This window comes from Ambystoma mexicanum, chromosome 11 (assembly GCF_040938575.1).
Source record: "Ambystoma mexicanum isolate Mex_15411 chromosome 11, UKY_AmexF1_1, whole genome shotgun sequence".
Taxonomy (NCBI): domain Eukaryota; kingdom Metazoa; phylum Chordata; class Amphibia; order Caudata; family Ambystomatidae; genus Ambystoma; species Ambystoma mexicanum.
In genome coordinates, this window is record NC_090934.1 from 583,749,821 (window position 1) to 583,765,121 (window position 15,301).

The window sequence follows — 15,301 nt, forward strand, 5'->3', positions numbered from 1 at the left end:
ATACAGGAGGTTGGCGTCCCATCCTGGGCTTGCGTCTGCTAAACAAATACATCAAGGCACAGAAGTTCCGGATGGTCACCCTCCAGCACGTGCTGGGCCAGCTGGAGGAAGGCGACTTCCTATCATCGTTGGATTTGGAGGATGCGTACTTTCACATCCCCATCCTAAAAGGACACCGAAAGTTTCTCAGGTTCGTAGTCCAAGGGCGGCACTACCAGTTCAAGGCCCTCCTGTTCAGATTGAAGTCAGCACCCAGGGTGTTCACCAAGTGCCTGGCACCAGTGGCGGCGCGGCTGCGCCTGCAGGGGATCCACGTCTACCCCTACCTTGTCGACTGGCTCATCCGAGCAGGGACAAGGGAACTCACCGTCGAACACACAGCAAAGACCGTCCGGCTACTCACGGACCTGGGATTCTCCATCAACTTCCCCAAATCCCACCTGGTTCCGTCGCAGGTCACGCTGTTTCTGGGAGCCAAGCTCGATACAGTGTCGTGATTGGCCTCGCCGTCGGAGGAAAGAACACAGGCCATCCTGGGCAAGGAACAGCGTCTGCTGGCCACGGACGTGGCCAGAGTGAGGTCCATCAAGTCCCTTCTTGGGATGATGTCCTCTTGCATCTATCTGGTGCGCCTGTGCAGGCTTCGGATTCGCCCTCTACAGGAGTTCCTCGACGCCCGTTGGATGCAAGCGACGGGCAGCTTCGAGGACAAGATCTCGCTCAACAAAGTATTCCGCCAAGCAATTCAATGGTGGGGCACCAGCACGCATTTCGCGGCGGGCACGGACTTTCAGACCCCAGCATACCAGGTGAAGGTGACGACGAATGCCTCCCTGGAGGGGTGGGGAGCGCACACCGGAGATCTTCACGCGAGAGGCCTGTGGCTCCCGGAGGAGAGGCCGCTCCACATCAACGTACTGGAGCTCCGAGCAGTGTTCTGGGCCCTCAAGTCATTCCTCCCGTCCCTCAAGGGCAAGGTGGTGAGGATCTTCACCGACAACACCACCACGATGTTCTACATCCGGAAGCAGGGAGGAACCAGATCCCCAGTCCTGTCCAAGGAAGCTGAGGATCTGTGGCACTGGGCCGTTGCCCAGGGGATGTTTCTGGTACCTTTTAATCTAGCAGGGATAAAAAACACCATTGCCGACTCACTCAGCAGGAAGCTGCGCTCGTGCCACGAGTGGGAACTACGCCAGGAACAAGTGGATCAACTCTTCCGGTGATGGGGCAAGCCCCAAATCGACCTGTTCACGATGGCGACGAACTCCATGTGGCAGAGGTTCGCCAGCGGGTTCCCCCAGCCGAGGAGCATGGGCGATGCTTTCTCGTTCCCCTGGGACGGCCTGTTCCTGTATGTGTTCCCTCCGTTGCCGTTGCTGCTCAGGCTCATCAACCAACTGAAGAGGTCCCGGTGCAGGATGATCCTCGTCGCACCGAGGTGGCCGAGACAGATATGGTTCCCAGACCTTCTGGACTTGTCAGCGTCCCCACCAGTCAAACTGCCGACGGATGCAGATCTTCTCTCCAGAGAAGGAGGCGCCATTCTTCATCACGACCCGGAGTCACTGAACTTGCAGGCCTGGCTCCTGCAGCACTAGAGTTTGGAGGGTACGATATCCCGGCTGACTGCAGAGAGGTTCTTGCAAAGGCCAGGGCGTCCTCAACTGTCAAGTGCTACAGACACAAGTGGAAGAGGTTCTCTGTCTGGTGCCGTGCACAGAAGATTAACCCTCTACGGATTACAGCCCCTCAAGTGCTACCATACTTACTGTCGCTGGCCAAAGCTGGAGTAGCTCATGCTTCCATCAAGATACATCTGGCAGCGATTTCCGATACACCAGAACTGCAGGACGGTCGTCCCTGTGGTCTCATCGCCTGGTGAAGGAGTTTATGAAAGGACTGTTTCGATCGTTCCCGCCGGTGAAGGCTCCAGCCCCGGCGTGGGAGCTCAACGTGGTGCCAACCAGGCTCATGGGCCTGCCATTCGAGCCATTGACTTTGGGCTCTGTTGAAGTTCCCGTCGTGGAAGACACCATTCCTTGTGGCCATCACCTCTTCACGACGCGTGGGAGAGATTCAGGCCCTATCCTGCAAGCCTCCATACTTGACTTTCCACGAGACAAGGGTAGTGCTGAGGACGCACCCCTCCTTCATGCCCAAGGTGCTGTTGGACTTCAATCTCAACGAGCCCTTGGTGTTACCAGTCTTTTTCCCCTTCGCCTTAGTCGCCGGTCGAGAGGACTTTGCACTCGCTGGATGTAGCTAGAGCGCTGAAGTTCTACGTGGACCGAACTAAGAGTTTTCGGAAGACATCACAGCTGTTTGTGAACTTTGGACCTGTGAACCAAGGGATGGCTCTCTCGAAGGCTTCCATTTCCAGTTAGCTCTCCGGCTGCTTCATGCACTGTCATCGGTTGGCAAACCGACCGTAGCCCGGCCGTCCGAGAGCCCATTCGACCAGAGCGATTGCTGCTACCACGGCGTTCTTGTCTGGTGTGCTCCTGCTGGACATCTGCAGGGCTGCTACGTGGAGGTCGACGCGCACCTTCACGAGATTCTACTGCGTCGACTGGGATTCCAGGGAGGAGTCCAGAGTCGGCCAGGCAGTGCTGCGCAACCTGTTCGCTTAAGGTAGCCTGGTGAGGAGGTAAGAGATGCTTAATGTTGAGTTTTATGTAATGCTTAATGTTGAGCCTTGCCACCTCCCACGGTTATGCATGTGTGTACTGCTATGTATTCTTATATTCATGAGCATGTGAACCCATGCCAAACCTCATGCTGGAGAAGGAACAAGTTACTTAGCTGTAACTGTTGTTCTCCAGCATGGGTCTGGCATGGATTCACATGCGAACCCTCCCTCCTTCCCCTCTGCGGCTCTTCACTTGGTCATACTGCCACTTTACGTGCTATCAAATCTGAGCATGGCTGCCAGGGGCGGGGCTTAGGGAGAGGGCAGTCATTGGCTGGGGACAGTATGACCCAGAGACCAGTGATTGGTTACTACTAAGAAAGACAGATCAGAAACGAAACTGATACTGATTTTTTCTTTACCGAGGATTCCCAGCCTGACGAAGGGAAATATTCATGAGCATGTGAATCCATGCCAGATCCATGCTGGAGAACAACAGTTACAGGTAAGTAACTTGTTCCTTATACAGAGGTTCTGGTGACCCTTGAACTATAAACAGGAGAGACCATACACTGGCCATCCACAGGTGCACCAAACTCTGGTCCACAACTGACACATTCAACCCACTCTCATTACAAGTTCATGGTGGCAACAGGAAAGACAGACACAAGTGATCACATTTCAAGGGTTTTTATTAAACTGTATCGGTAGGTTGGAGAAACGCCTAATCTGAACCTAAATCTAAGATGGGCGCAATGTTCGACCATCAAACAATAATGAGGCAGTCCTAGTGGTGTTTTTGTCAAAATAAAAGGATACAAAAAGAAGTGTGGGATAATGTTCATAAGAAAGAAGGAAGTGTTCACTAATAATAAGTCAGGATGAGGTACTTGGGGTCTCCCTTCCCCATGTTTTTCAGCACGGGATAAGGTAAGATTTTGGAGCACCGCACACGCTCAAGCTTTCCCAGCATGAGCTAATAGTTCCGCTCTCAGCAATCAGGGCCTTCGGTGGTTAAGTCTCTTTATTATACAGAGCATTATCTGCCTTTCACCCTTGGATCCCCTCTTCTGGGCGCAGATCTCTAGAAAGTTCCATAATGATACCAGGACCTCCGATAGCTATGTTTTCTTGCTTTTGAGGGCCTGATGGGTTCAGAGTAAAGGTTTCAACAAAATGTTCTAGAGTTCTTCTTCAGATTGTAGCGACAACTCGACCAAACTTTTTAAAACCTGCAAGGAGCTGGCCAATTCTGCTGCAGTCTCTACCTCTCCTGTCCCCTCCCAGGCCTTCTGCACGGCCTTGGCTTCTCATTTCTTCTCTAAAACTCAGGACATCCTGTCCACTCTCTCGTCCTCTCCTCCTCTTCCCTCCACTCTCTCTACCTCTGGCCCGCCTATGGCCACCTCTCCTCCCTCCTTCTCTGCCTTTCCTCTGTTCTCCCCTGAAGGGTTTTATAGACAAGTCCAATCTATAAAAGTCTTGCCAAAAGAGGTTCTTCCCTGTTCTTCCAAAACCATCAAGGACCACTGCCCTGGCTGATTTCTACAACCACCCCTTCGCCTCTGGAGCTTTCCCTTCCCCTATGAAGCACTTTCTTATGCACCCTTTTCTTAAGAAACCCTCTGCCGAGCCCTCCTTCCTGCCTAACTATCGCCTGATCTCCATCACTCCTTTCCTGGGCAAACTCCTGGAAAAGATAGCCATCTCCCAACTTAATCTCCATACTGAATCTGTTTGTTGTCTCCATGACAACAAACAGATTGTTTCAGAGCAGCCAGAAGCATGGAAACTGCTCTCCTGAACATCCGTTAAGACCTGCTATCTAACCTCGATTCTAATCTCTCCTCTGTTCTCATCTTACTCAATCCGTCTTCTGCCTTTGACACAGTCAACCATGCCATCCTGCTCAATCAGTTCCGTGATAACCTGGGTATCACTGATCAGGCCCTGACCTCTTTCCTCTCTGACCTACCCTCCCAGGTCCAACCTGGGTCCTTCCTTTCCTCTATCTCACTCTCTACCTGTGGTGTTCCCCGGGGGTCTAACCTCTCTCACTGGCTGTTCAACCAATACCTGGCACTTCTTGCCCACTGCATTGCCGCTCTCTGCTGCAACTTTCAGTGCTATATGGATGACACTCAGCTTGTTTTCAGGCTCCCCTCTGCCACCTCTTCTCCTTCTCTCATCTCTGACTGTCTGCTATTCAGGAGTGGTGTGCCGCCAACAATCTCTGAATTAATGCCATTAAGACAGAGATTCTCCTCATTGGCACACCTGCACCCTCCTTTCCTGTCACTCTGTGGCCGGCCTTCCTTGGCTCCCACCTGTGAGACTAAGAACCTCAGTGTCATCTTCGACTCCACACACTCCTTTTCTCCTCACATCTCTGACATCAAGTCAAACTACCAACTACACCTCCTCATGGGTATTCTTCCTTTGCTCTCGTTCCTCCAGAACCTCATTTTCTCCGGAGCTCTGGTTCTCTCTAGGCTGGACTACTGCAACAGCCTCTTTCTAAATCTGCCTGCTTCTACTCTCCACCCTATGCAACTCTTCCAGAACAGGACTGTGAGACTTGTCCTTGGCCTCAAGCCCAGGGATCATATTTCTCCAGCACTGAAATCTGCATTGGCTGCAAGGATTAAGTTCAAGACCCTCTGCATTGACCACAAGGCCTTCTGGGGCCTGGGGCCTAAATATTTCCAACTCTCTCTTCATAAATACCTTCCTACTCGAGCTCTTCGCTCCTCCACCTCCAACTCCCTCAGGGTCAGTCGCTTCTCCAAGCAATGAGATGGTGGTAGAACTCTTTTCTCGGCTGAAGCCTCCCTCTGGAACAGCCTCCCTGCCTCTCTGAAACTTGAGGAGAAACATCTGCGTTTCCGGAAGCACCTCAAGACCTTCCTCTTTGCTCCTGCCTTCTCTTTTCCTGTGCCTTGCTGATTTGCTATCTGAAACTGAACTGCTCACCTGGCTACCCTCTGATCTCAGGCCCAGGTCCTTGCCCGCCCAGTTGCACACCTGCACTGCCTCCCGGCAACCCTTGCACTTGGGTCTGTATCTGTAATCCTACAGCCCCCCTACCTGTACTTTGGACACCTGCTGTTTTCACTTATTCTTGCACCTGCCACCCGTTGGCCGCACTTCTTATTGTTTGATCCCATGTACAGCATTTCCCCCTCCCCTTCCCCTTGCACTTTCCCCCTCCCATCTCCCCTGCACTTGCGCAATCTCAATGTCACTTGGCCTAGTAAGCTAGTTGTCTGTCCTCCTTTGTCCCCCTCCCTTGCCTCGTCGCACCTTGAAACACTTGTGTATAGGCACGTTGTAAATGCCATATCATATATCCGTTCTTCACTCCTGGGTTCCCCCTCTTCCAAGCCCAGACCCCTTTCGAATATTAGCTTTTCTCGCTTGCCTGGTGTCACTCTGACATAGCATGCATTCAAAAGGCTTTTCTTCTTGTACTTTGCTTTGTTGTATTCCTGGGTCGGTGGGTTTTAGCTTCTCACCCTTGGACACCCCCCTCTTCTGGGTTCAGATCCGACTGTTTGCTTCCCTCAGTCGGGTTTACTATGGCTTTTAATGCAATTTTATCGTGACCTTAGCGAATCTTAATGTCTTTTTATACACTTCATTGTGGACTTCCCTCAGCCGGGTTCATTTTTGTCAACACACTGTATTTCGGGACTTTAGACTCCGCCTCATCTTTATTGGCATCCCTCTTTCGGGTTCAATCTTGTAAACCATGCCTTTCTCATTCAACTCTTACGATGCAGGATTCATTTTCCTTATCTTCACAATCATCTGTGGGTCAAAGACTTTCGACTGTACAGAGGATTTTACAAGACCCCTGTATGACCACTTTGACCCTCTTCTCACCTTTCCCAAGGCCTTCTGGATATGGTAGTTTCAACAATTGGGTAATAGCCCAGAGTTTCCTGAGTGAGCACCCAAGTGCTGCCGGACTCCTCTATTGCTGGTTTACCCCATTTTGCATTAATCGCTCTTAAAACTTTCAACGTTCAATTAGCTGTTTGCTACTTTTCATTCAACAGTTTTCTTTCTTATTGACTCTCCCCTCTACTCACCGGCTGTGATGAACCGCTTGGATTTCTTTCTCTTTGGAGTCAAGTTTGGTACCAATGAGACAAGCGTCCCTCCCCGGCTTGGTTATAAGCGGAGGAGGGTCTTGTGTACCATTGACTTCTGCTGCAACACAAGCTGGCTATTGTTCACGGTCTTACGATTCCTTCTGTGGAGGTCTCACAGGCCTTGCTCGGGAAGGGCAAGGTCGCTTTTCTCCCTGACACCCTCTCGGTATGTGCCATCTTTCTCCTCCTCTTGAACTGCTGTGCTGAGGCAGCTCTCATGTTGTGCGGTATGCCTTGCTCGTATTGCGCTCTTTTGCTCCACCTTTTATCCCTGTGGGTAAAGGAAAGGGCTGTCAGGTGTGTGTGATTTTGGTAAATTGCCTGACTTTGCCTGACCCTTGGGTTGGTTGGACCCATGTCAGGTAAACAGTTTTCGAACGAGTCTGTTGTTTTTCACAGTATGGGAAGGTGTGCATGTTGTAAAAGGAAGGTGGTAGAATTTCCAAGTATCCTACAGGGTTGGAAGGGGAAAAGGTGTTAAATGGAATTATAGTTCACTTCCTAGGGATTTGGGTACATTTGGAAGAGTGAGATTGGTAGGGGTTGTGAAATGAACGAAAATGACCAGACCTGTTACGCTCACCTGGCTGCCACAGAGGCATTGATCTGAACTGGACAGCTGCGGTCTCCACCAATGTGACGCGTAGGGCCGAGATGACGGACTGGACTGGCCCACCTAGCTTCGTTTGCTTGGCCCGTAGGAATATTCTTCTGCAAATGGAGAAAGGGAATTAACCACCCGTGGAGTTTAGTGTAAATCCCCCCACCCCTCCGCTGTTCTCCCCACGGATCACCTTTGATGTCCCCTCTTATAGTCTCACCTGATGGTTTGAAAAGATGAGCTCTCCATCCTGCATTGAGCGCAGGGGCGCGTTGATAACCAGTTGCTTCACTGGCTCGAAGGAATTTGTGAGTTCCAGAACAATATTGACTCCGAAAAGTATGTAGTTCGTAAGAGTTCAAATGCCTGACTTTCACTCTTGTCCGATTCCTTGCAGATTGCAGCTTAACCCTAGTGAAGAGTTCCTCGTGGCAACCGGTAATATTCTGGTAAGGATTTGTATTTCCAACACAGTTCGATAAATAATGTCAATATGTAACCTGTTGCTTTCTCCCTTATTCAGGCACTGAGAGAAAGTATGAAGTCTCGGGGAATAATACCTCTGGCGGTAAAATCAGGTAAGTCTAATGTGGTGAGGAGGGTTCCCCTTGATAGTCCCTTTGTTTCACCTTGCTGTCCTTTTGTTTCCCCTTAGGGGCCGGGGTTCGGCAAAGATGCAGTGGAAGCTGCGCCGACCAGTGAAGAGGAATAGTACCCCCGGTGGTAAAATCAGGTAAGTCTATGGGGGGGTTACTAATATTCCTCTGTGTATTCCCTTGGCTCACCTTGCTGTTCTTGTCTACTCCTTAGGTGCCGGAATGCGGCGGGAACATGCAGGAGGATGCGGTGGAATGTGAAGATGCTGCGAAGGCCGGTGAGTTCAGCGTGGCGCTGCAGCAGGCGAGGCGAAGTGCATAAAATAACTTCTTTCTTCCAGCTCGAAGGCGCGATGGATCGGGAATTCACATAAGGATCAAAGGTATTGCTCTTGTTCTAACCTTTTCTCCTTCTTTCTCCCTTTTTCTAGGAGCTCCAAACTCGAGGCGGGCGTGGCAGAAGGCTGGATGCAGACTTGCGGGCACGGTGAGCGTTACGCTGCTGGATGCAGAATAACACAAAGCATGTGCTGCTCTTTGGGCGTGGTTTAAATAGCCTCCAAAGTAGTCCCAGGTAAGTATTCCTCCCCAGCCCCGCCCGAGTAAAAAATAGTTCCTAGGTAAAATAGTCTCTTCCAAGCCACATTTGGCTTGGAGCTCTTGCAGCATGGTCTGCTTCAGGTAAGCTTGCAGCATGGTCTGCATCAGGTAAGTTCTACTCTATGAGCCTAGTGCCTACGGCACCAGGACTGACTCTCCATATGAGCCTGGCGCCATAGGCACCAGGACCGCACCCAAACAGCCCCTAGCAGGGGTTTTTGGGCTTGCCCAAAATAACTTGATGCCTGCTTCCGGGGTTGCTGGACCTGGTCTGGATCCCCGGGGGTAGGCATCATGATCAGACCTTTTATTGTGACCTGAGCAAGGGGGATTGTGGGAATGGTAGTGTGTTGTTAATGTGGTATACTGGGGTTTCGGGAAAGATTAATCAAAGGAAAGTGAAGAGGAATGACTGGGAGTATTCAGGTTGGAAACAGGGATTCTGGGGAATGTGGTTTCTAAGTGTAGCAGGGTGTCTAATGGATTCACCAGATGCAGAGGGGATGGTGGATTCTCGAAAAGGAGGTTCATTGGGTGGAAGGGAGGTCGAGTTGATACAGCCCATAAATGTCTCAAGGACGTGTCTTCCTCATCCTTTTCCCCAGCATAGTATTGCGTCTCACCTGGGGCATTCCTCTGAGCATAACCATGGGCTCTCCTACTAAGGTCATCCTCCCTCACTTGTCAACCCCCAGGTTTGGAATCTGGGAGCGCAGCCCTTACCTGTGCACCTGAATAAGGGATTCCCGAGGTCTACTTGGGAGAATAACCTCGGGTTTCTCACACTACCCAATGACAAGCTGCAAGCAGTGTGCTAGGTCAGGAAATTCCAAAGGCATTGTCACAACACTAATCCATCTCTGCAGCAGTGAATCCAAGAGTGAGCAGGTGCCAGTGCACCCTAGTTGAAGCCCTGGAAAGCCAAATTACTGACATCGTGAGTGATGTGAAATGCCATTCAAGTGCCAGAATGGAATCTCTGTTTGCTGCAGACCATTTTCATTTTTCAGAAAACCAGTTTTTCAAAGAGCTCATTGTTTTTTGGATTCTTGGTGGAAGATAGCAAGCCACATGTTTTTGTTTGATATAACCTCAATGGTAAATCTTTCATCAGATGGAAGCGCAGCTAAAGCATGCCCTGAAGTATACCACATACTTCTAGACATGTATGCAACACACAAATTACATGACAGTCACTCCCCACTGGTTGAGTGTACTTCACACTGGCAAACCCTGCTCAGCTGGCAGAGTTTATTATTTTTTTATTGTGCGTTTTAGTACAAAACAGAACTTTTCACACATCAGAATTACAAAATCACCAATTAATACAATCAATTAAAAACAGTTCTCTTTTTTAAAAAGTTTTTCTTAAAACAACATCCAGAAATTCTGAAAACCTTAAAGATAAAGAAATTTCATTTGTGTTTAAGATTCTGATCCATCGATCCTCATCCGTCGAGTTAAAAAGCCTTTCTGTTTTTTTCCCTCCACAAGGAGCACAAGTCAGGGCAATACACACAGATGTTTCAAGGTTTCATCCTCTAGGACCCAATGTCGGTATAGTCTAATTCCTCTTGGGACCTTACTCCTTATCTCCAGCACCTCCATAGTAGGGAACAGATTTAATTTTAGCTTCAACATATGAAACCTAAAATCTCTGGATGTATACTTCTTCAAGTAGGGAGCCAGAATATTAAAATGTTTTATCGACCAAACAAAGTGGTTGTTAAAACATTAGTATTGCAGCAAGTCAACCCTCAGATGTATCCAAGCATATCTGTATAGTTTTTGTTTCACTTTGTTTAGGTTCAGGGTCAGTTTCTCTGTTGATGACTACATTTTCAAAAGAACCTGCGGACACTGTTGAACCCAAATCACAAGCACCCTACAGTTGCCATCTACGTACATGACGTTCAGATACATAAAAAGGAGGCGTTCTGGCAGGGAGACTATACAAGCATAGATCTGCAATTTGCCCCAGTCAATTAATGTCTGAATTGGAAGTGTTCCCAATTCATACAAAATCCCAACCACGGGGACTGATGCTTGGAGACGCAATAACTTGCTCAACAGTATTGCCTCCAACTTTGCCCATGGTGCCTTATTTTCCCTAGTCTGAGCCCCAAAAATCAGTTTTGGGAAAATGTGTTGTCTGAATAACTTCATCACAGGCAGTAGCGAAAATCTACCGAATTTAAAATCAAATTGGATTAGCTGACTTGTGGCTGCCAAGAATTTGGACTTTAGGTCTCCATACTGTCCACTCCTTCCCTTTCCATCATAAATAAAGGAGCCCAAGTACTTGTACTTGTTGACAACCTCTAAATCTTGGCCATTCAAGGACCAAGTAAATGATTTCTATTTAGACCTTTCCCCATTCAGCATCAATATGTTTTATTAGGTGATATTTAATGAGAGGTCCAAATTACTTAGGAATTCATCAACAGCCTGTAGAGCCCCCTGCAGGCCTATGGTGGTCATATCGCAGATGACAATGTCATCCACTTAGTTTAAATGTTGCAATTTCACTTTCCCCAATTTTGGCGGGTTATTCCTCACTAAGTTCCAGCTGGCAACCATGTCCTAAATATAGAAACTAAACAGGAATGGCGTGAGTACACAAATCTGGCACAGCTCTCGATTTGTCTCTATCTACTCTGTAAATGAACCAAGCAAATCCATTCTCACCTTCATTTTAGTCCCCAAGTGGAGGGCCACCAAGATCCCAATCAGGGGTAGGGGCATCCATTGTCGTCCAAGCTCTTCCACAAAATTGCACTGTTAACATGGTCGAAGGCTTTGCCTACATCATGGAAGGCCAGGTACACCGGTCCCCCCTATTGTTTAGCCTGTCCTGAAAGAAGAGCCAAAACAAAGCTGTTGAAGGATGTTCCCACTTCCTTCTTGAAGCCTGTTTGGGAAATGGCCAGACAGTTAGCACCCCCAGCCCAAGTATGTAGTTCTTTCTGTATCATCTTGGCAAAAATCTTGTTTGAGGCGTATAATAATGTAATTGGCCTGTAGTGCAGATGAGATAACTTGTATCCACCTTTAAAAATTAAAACAATCAATGCTGCACTCCAGGCCCCAGGAAGCTCTCTTTTTGCCAAAATGTTTCTCAACAAATTGGTCAATAATTGAGCCCAGAGGAGGACATTTGACTTAAAAGTGAAGTTCGACAAGCCATCTAGACCTGGAGCATTGGACCTTTTACTCAACTTCATTAAGAGGGCAATGTTGTCCAGGTCCCAACACGGTGCCCCCACAAACTAACATGCAAATATTTTGTAAAATGATTCACCCACACTTCTTCCGGTATTAGCTGGGTCTGCAAGAATTGATCAGTCCCCCTTGGCTTTATCAGTTCCCATATCCTAGTGGTTATTATTTCCCAGCATGCAGCCCAACATTTTTTTCGGCTTCATTGAGTCACATAAGAAACCTTTGGCCCTTTAACCAGTTTTTATAGCCCTGTTTCACTTCACGTATTTCTGTAAGTGCTTCCAAAGGCCTCTCCCTCTGTATCGCTCTAATTGCTGAGCGCATCTCCCTTTTACGCACCTGTACCAGTGCATCGATACCATGGATGGACCCCACCAGCCTTGACGTTTTTTCCAGATGTTTAGCAGGCAACAAACCTCAGGCAACACAAGGGGCAAAGCCACTTGGCGAACACAGAACGTTCCCCTTTGACCCCAAAAGACACCTGATCTGGTGGTCAAAGGCCAAGGCCATTCTCTGGGACCATTTTACAGCATGATTTGTTGAGTTAACTTGAACGTTCATAATCGTACCTTTGGCACATTTTACCCCAGGAAATGACAAGTCACAACATACCATGGAATGATCACTAAAAGCCATTTTTTTTTACCTGCATCTTTCTTCCCCTCTGAAACAAGTCAGTGGACAAAAAGAAATAGTCCAAGGAAGATTTCCAAGGACCATTATGCCAAATAAAACTCTGTGGTACATCACTCTTCAGATTTCCGTTCATAGGCAGCAAATCCCACACCTCTAGCTCCTGTCGAACTCTTTGGCCCCTACCACTAGCTGCCCTTGACGTGTTCTTCCTGTTTAGTTCTTCATACCAGGAATCATCTAGGCGTTCACCGTTAAAGTCCCCTACAGTAATAACTGATGCCCCTCCTCAGGAATTTCCCCCAAAATTAGGAAGGAAAGCGCAGTTAAAGCGTCTTCCATTCGAGAGGTATACATTGACCAGCTGACACTTGCTCGTTGCCCCCTCCCCCTGAATTGACCCTTCTAGCATGGATGCGAGCATATCCTTTCTGCCTGAATCTATTTTTCGCACAGCAAAGCCCTGATTACCCCTGATGGCTGTTAAAATACCACCAAACGGACAACGCCTTTTGCCTCGCTGTGCTTCAATGAAAACTGTCAAACCCTTCTGTAATCTGCGTATCCATCAACAGGGTTTTCTGCAGCCAGCTAACATCATACGAGGCAAAAGGTCTTGATTACTCACGATGTTTGAAAAACCTCTGGAATTGCAGGATACAAATACCAAATTCGAATTTCCTTTACAGCTCTGCTTACCCTGTCAGAACCATAATCCACCCAATAAACCCCCCCCGTGGATTGCCTTTCTTTGAGGGCTCTGCAGAGAATGCCACAGCCACTCATTGAAGTCCACTTGCATGGTGTTCTGTTGCCCCACACCCTTATGACCACACCCATCTTTTGGGGCTGCAAGTCTGGAGACAACTGAGATCCCCATGTCTGCTTCTTCAAAGCCCAAAGAGAGAAAACATACATTTTCTGCTAAAATTGCATTCTTAATGATTTGTGAATGCGGGTGTAATTTTACAATGTCTATACAATCTTCATGCACAAATTACACAATACTAATGTCATCTGTAGTTACCAACCTAAGGCTGGGAATATCAAAAAGTAGTGAAAGTTTATACTGTCTGTTTAGGGGGGATTTTATTTGAGTTTTCAAAAAAGCTGATTTAAATAGAGACAGATCGCACACTCTTCTGGCTTCTTTTTCACACCTTGCCCTACTGGTACCTTGACCTCACTTTTCGCTTGACTACCCCATCTACAGAAAGGACGAGTGGCATTTCTTTGTTAGAGTTTCTTACGGTTTGGCAAACATGATCTCTTTTCTTCTATGGTCCGGTACAGGGGCACAGGGACTTTACTAAAGGCACCCATTGGGACCTAAGGAGGGGAGACTGATTCAATGACAACCACCAGTCTTGAGAATATTGAATAAAGTTTCTGTATTTTCTGCTGTGGCGGCAAGGACCCCTCATTAAGGTCCTCCCCCCGACATTGTCTGTTTATTACCAAGGAGTGAATTCACTATTGAGTCCCTCAATGCACATACTTTCCCCACCCCCAGGCCCACTACCGGTCAGAACTTATGTGAAAGTTCTTGTACATCACCACCTTCATCCGTGTATGCAATCTCCTCATCACACGGATAAACTGAGGTGTTGTTTAGGACAAAAGAGGGGCTTTCTTCAGTTTGTATATCATTTTGTGGGGCACTCCTTTCCACCCCCTGTCCCTCACCTTGGAGATGAGCACTCCCAGACCCCTGAGAATCCTTTGCCTTCCTGCTCTTGAAAAACTCCTTTTTCCACTCATGATAGACTCTTGTAAGGGCCATACCCCTATCAACCTCCATCCTCAATTTAATTAAAAACTTCTGTGACCCCATATTAGTCTGTTTAGGAGGCAGCTTACAGTTTTTAGGCTTTTTTTGAACCAGATGCTTTTCTTTTAATTGTGGACCGATAACAGGAGGTGTAATACCTCAATAAGGCTACTACACAGACGAATATCCATATAAACTCTGTTATGTCTCACAGCAAAAGAGCTCTTGATGCAATCACAGAACCTCAAGTAGTGGCAGATCTTCTACCATACACAGTGGAAAATAACTGAAAAATATTATCAGATTAATATAGCCTCCCTGAAGAACTGCTGTGATGCAAGGGCACCCCTGAAGTCTAGGACACAAAATAAAAACAGAAATAATGCCTGGTATCCGAAGCTTTGAGAGAGCTAAACCAGAATTATCGAAGGAAGGAAAAAATCTGGTGAAAAATCAAAGACCTATCTTCACGCTATGATGCCAAAGAGGCACTGGCGGCTTACAAACGGAATTGTTCGGGCAAAATCACAGTTCTTTTAAAGTCAAATTACTGCCTCAAAATATCGGTCCAAAAAATTATTTGCCACAATTATGAACCTCTCCTTTCCATCTTGTGCTTCTTTTAAGTTATACCCTTTCTGTGCTCCTTTTTTTTTTTGGGACAAATTTTGTTAATGCTTCCCTAACCCAAGCGGTGGTGCCACAAGTACTTAAGAAATTGGTCCTTACGCCTTTGCTGAAAAAAACTCACTCTGGATCATCAGGTGTTAGTATATTATCGGCCTACTGCAGGCCTCCACTGGACAGCAAAGATTTTGGAAAAATAGTCACCACACAGCTGCAGACTTATATAGAGGAAAATGGTATCCTAGATAACTTCCAGTCCGGTTTCAGACCCGGCCATGGGACTGAGACCGCCTTGGTGCTGGCAGTGTGAAATGAGATTCTAAGGGCCACTGATGATAGTGAGCTAAGCATGTTGATCATGCTCGACCTATCAGCGGCTTTTGACACGGTAGACTTCGGCCAGCTGCTGAAGAGACCTTCGACGGTGACTCAAGTCTGAGAGGACACTTTGAAGTGCTT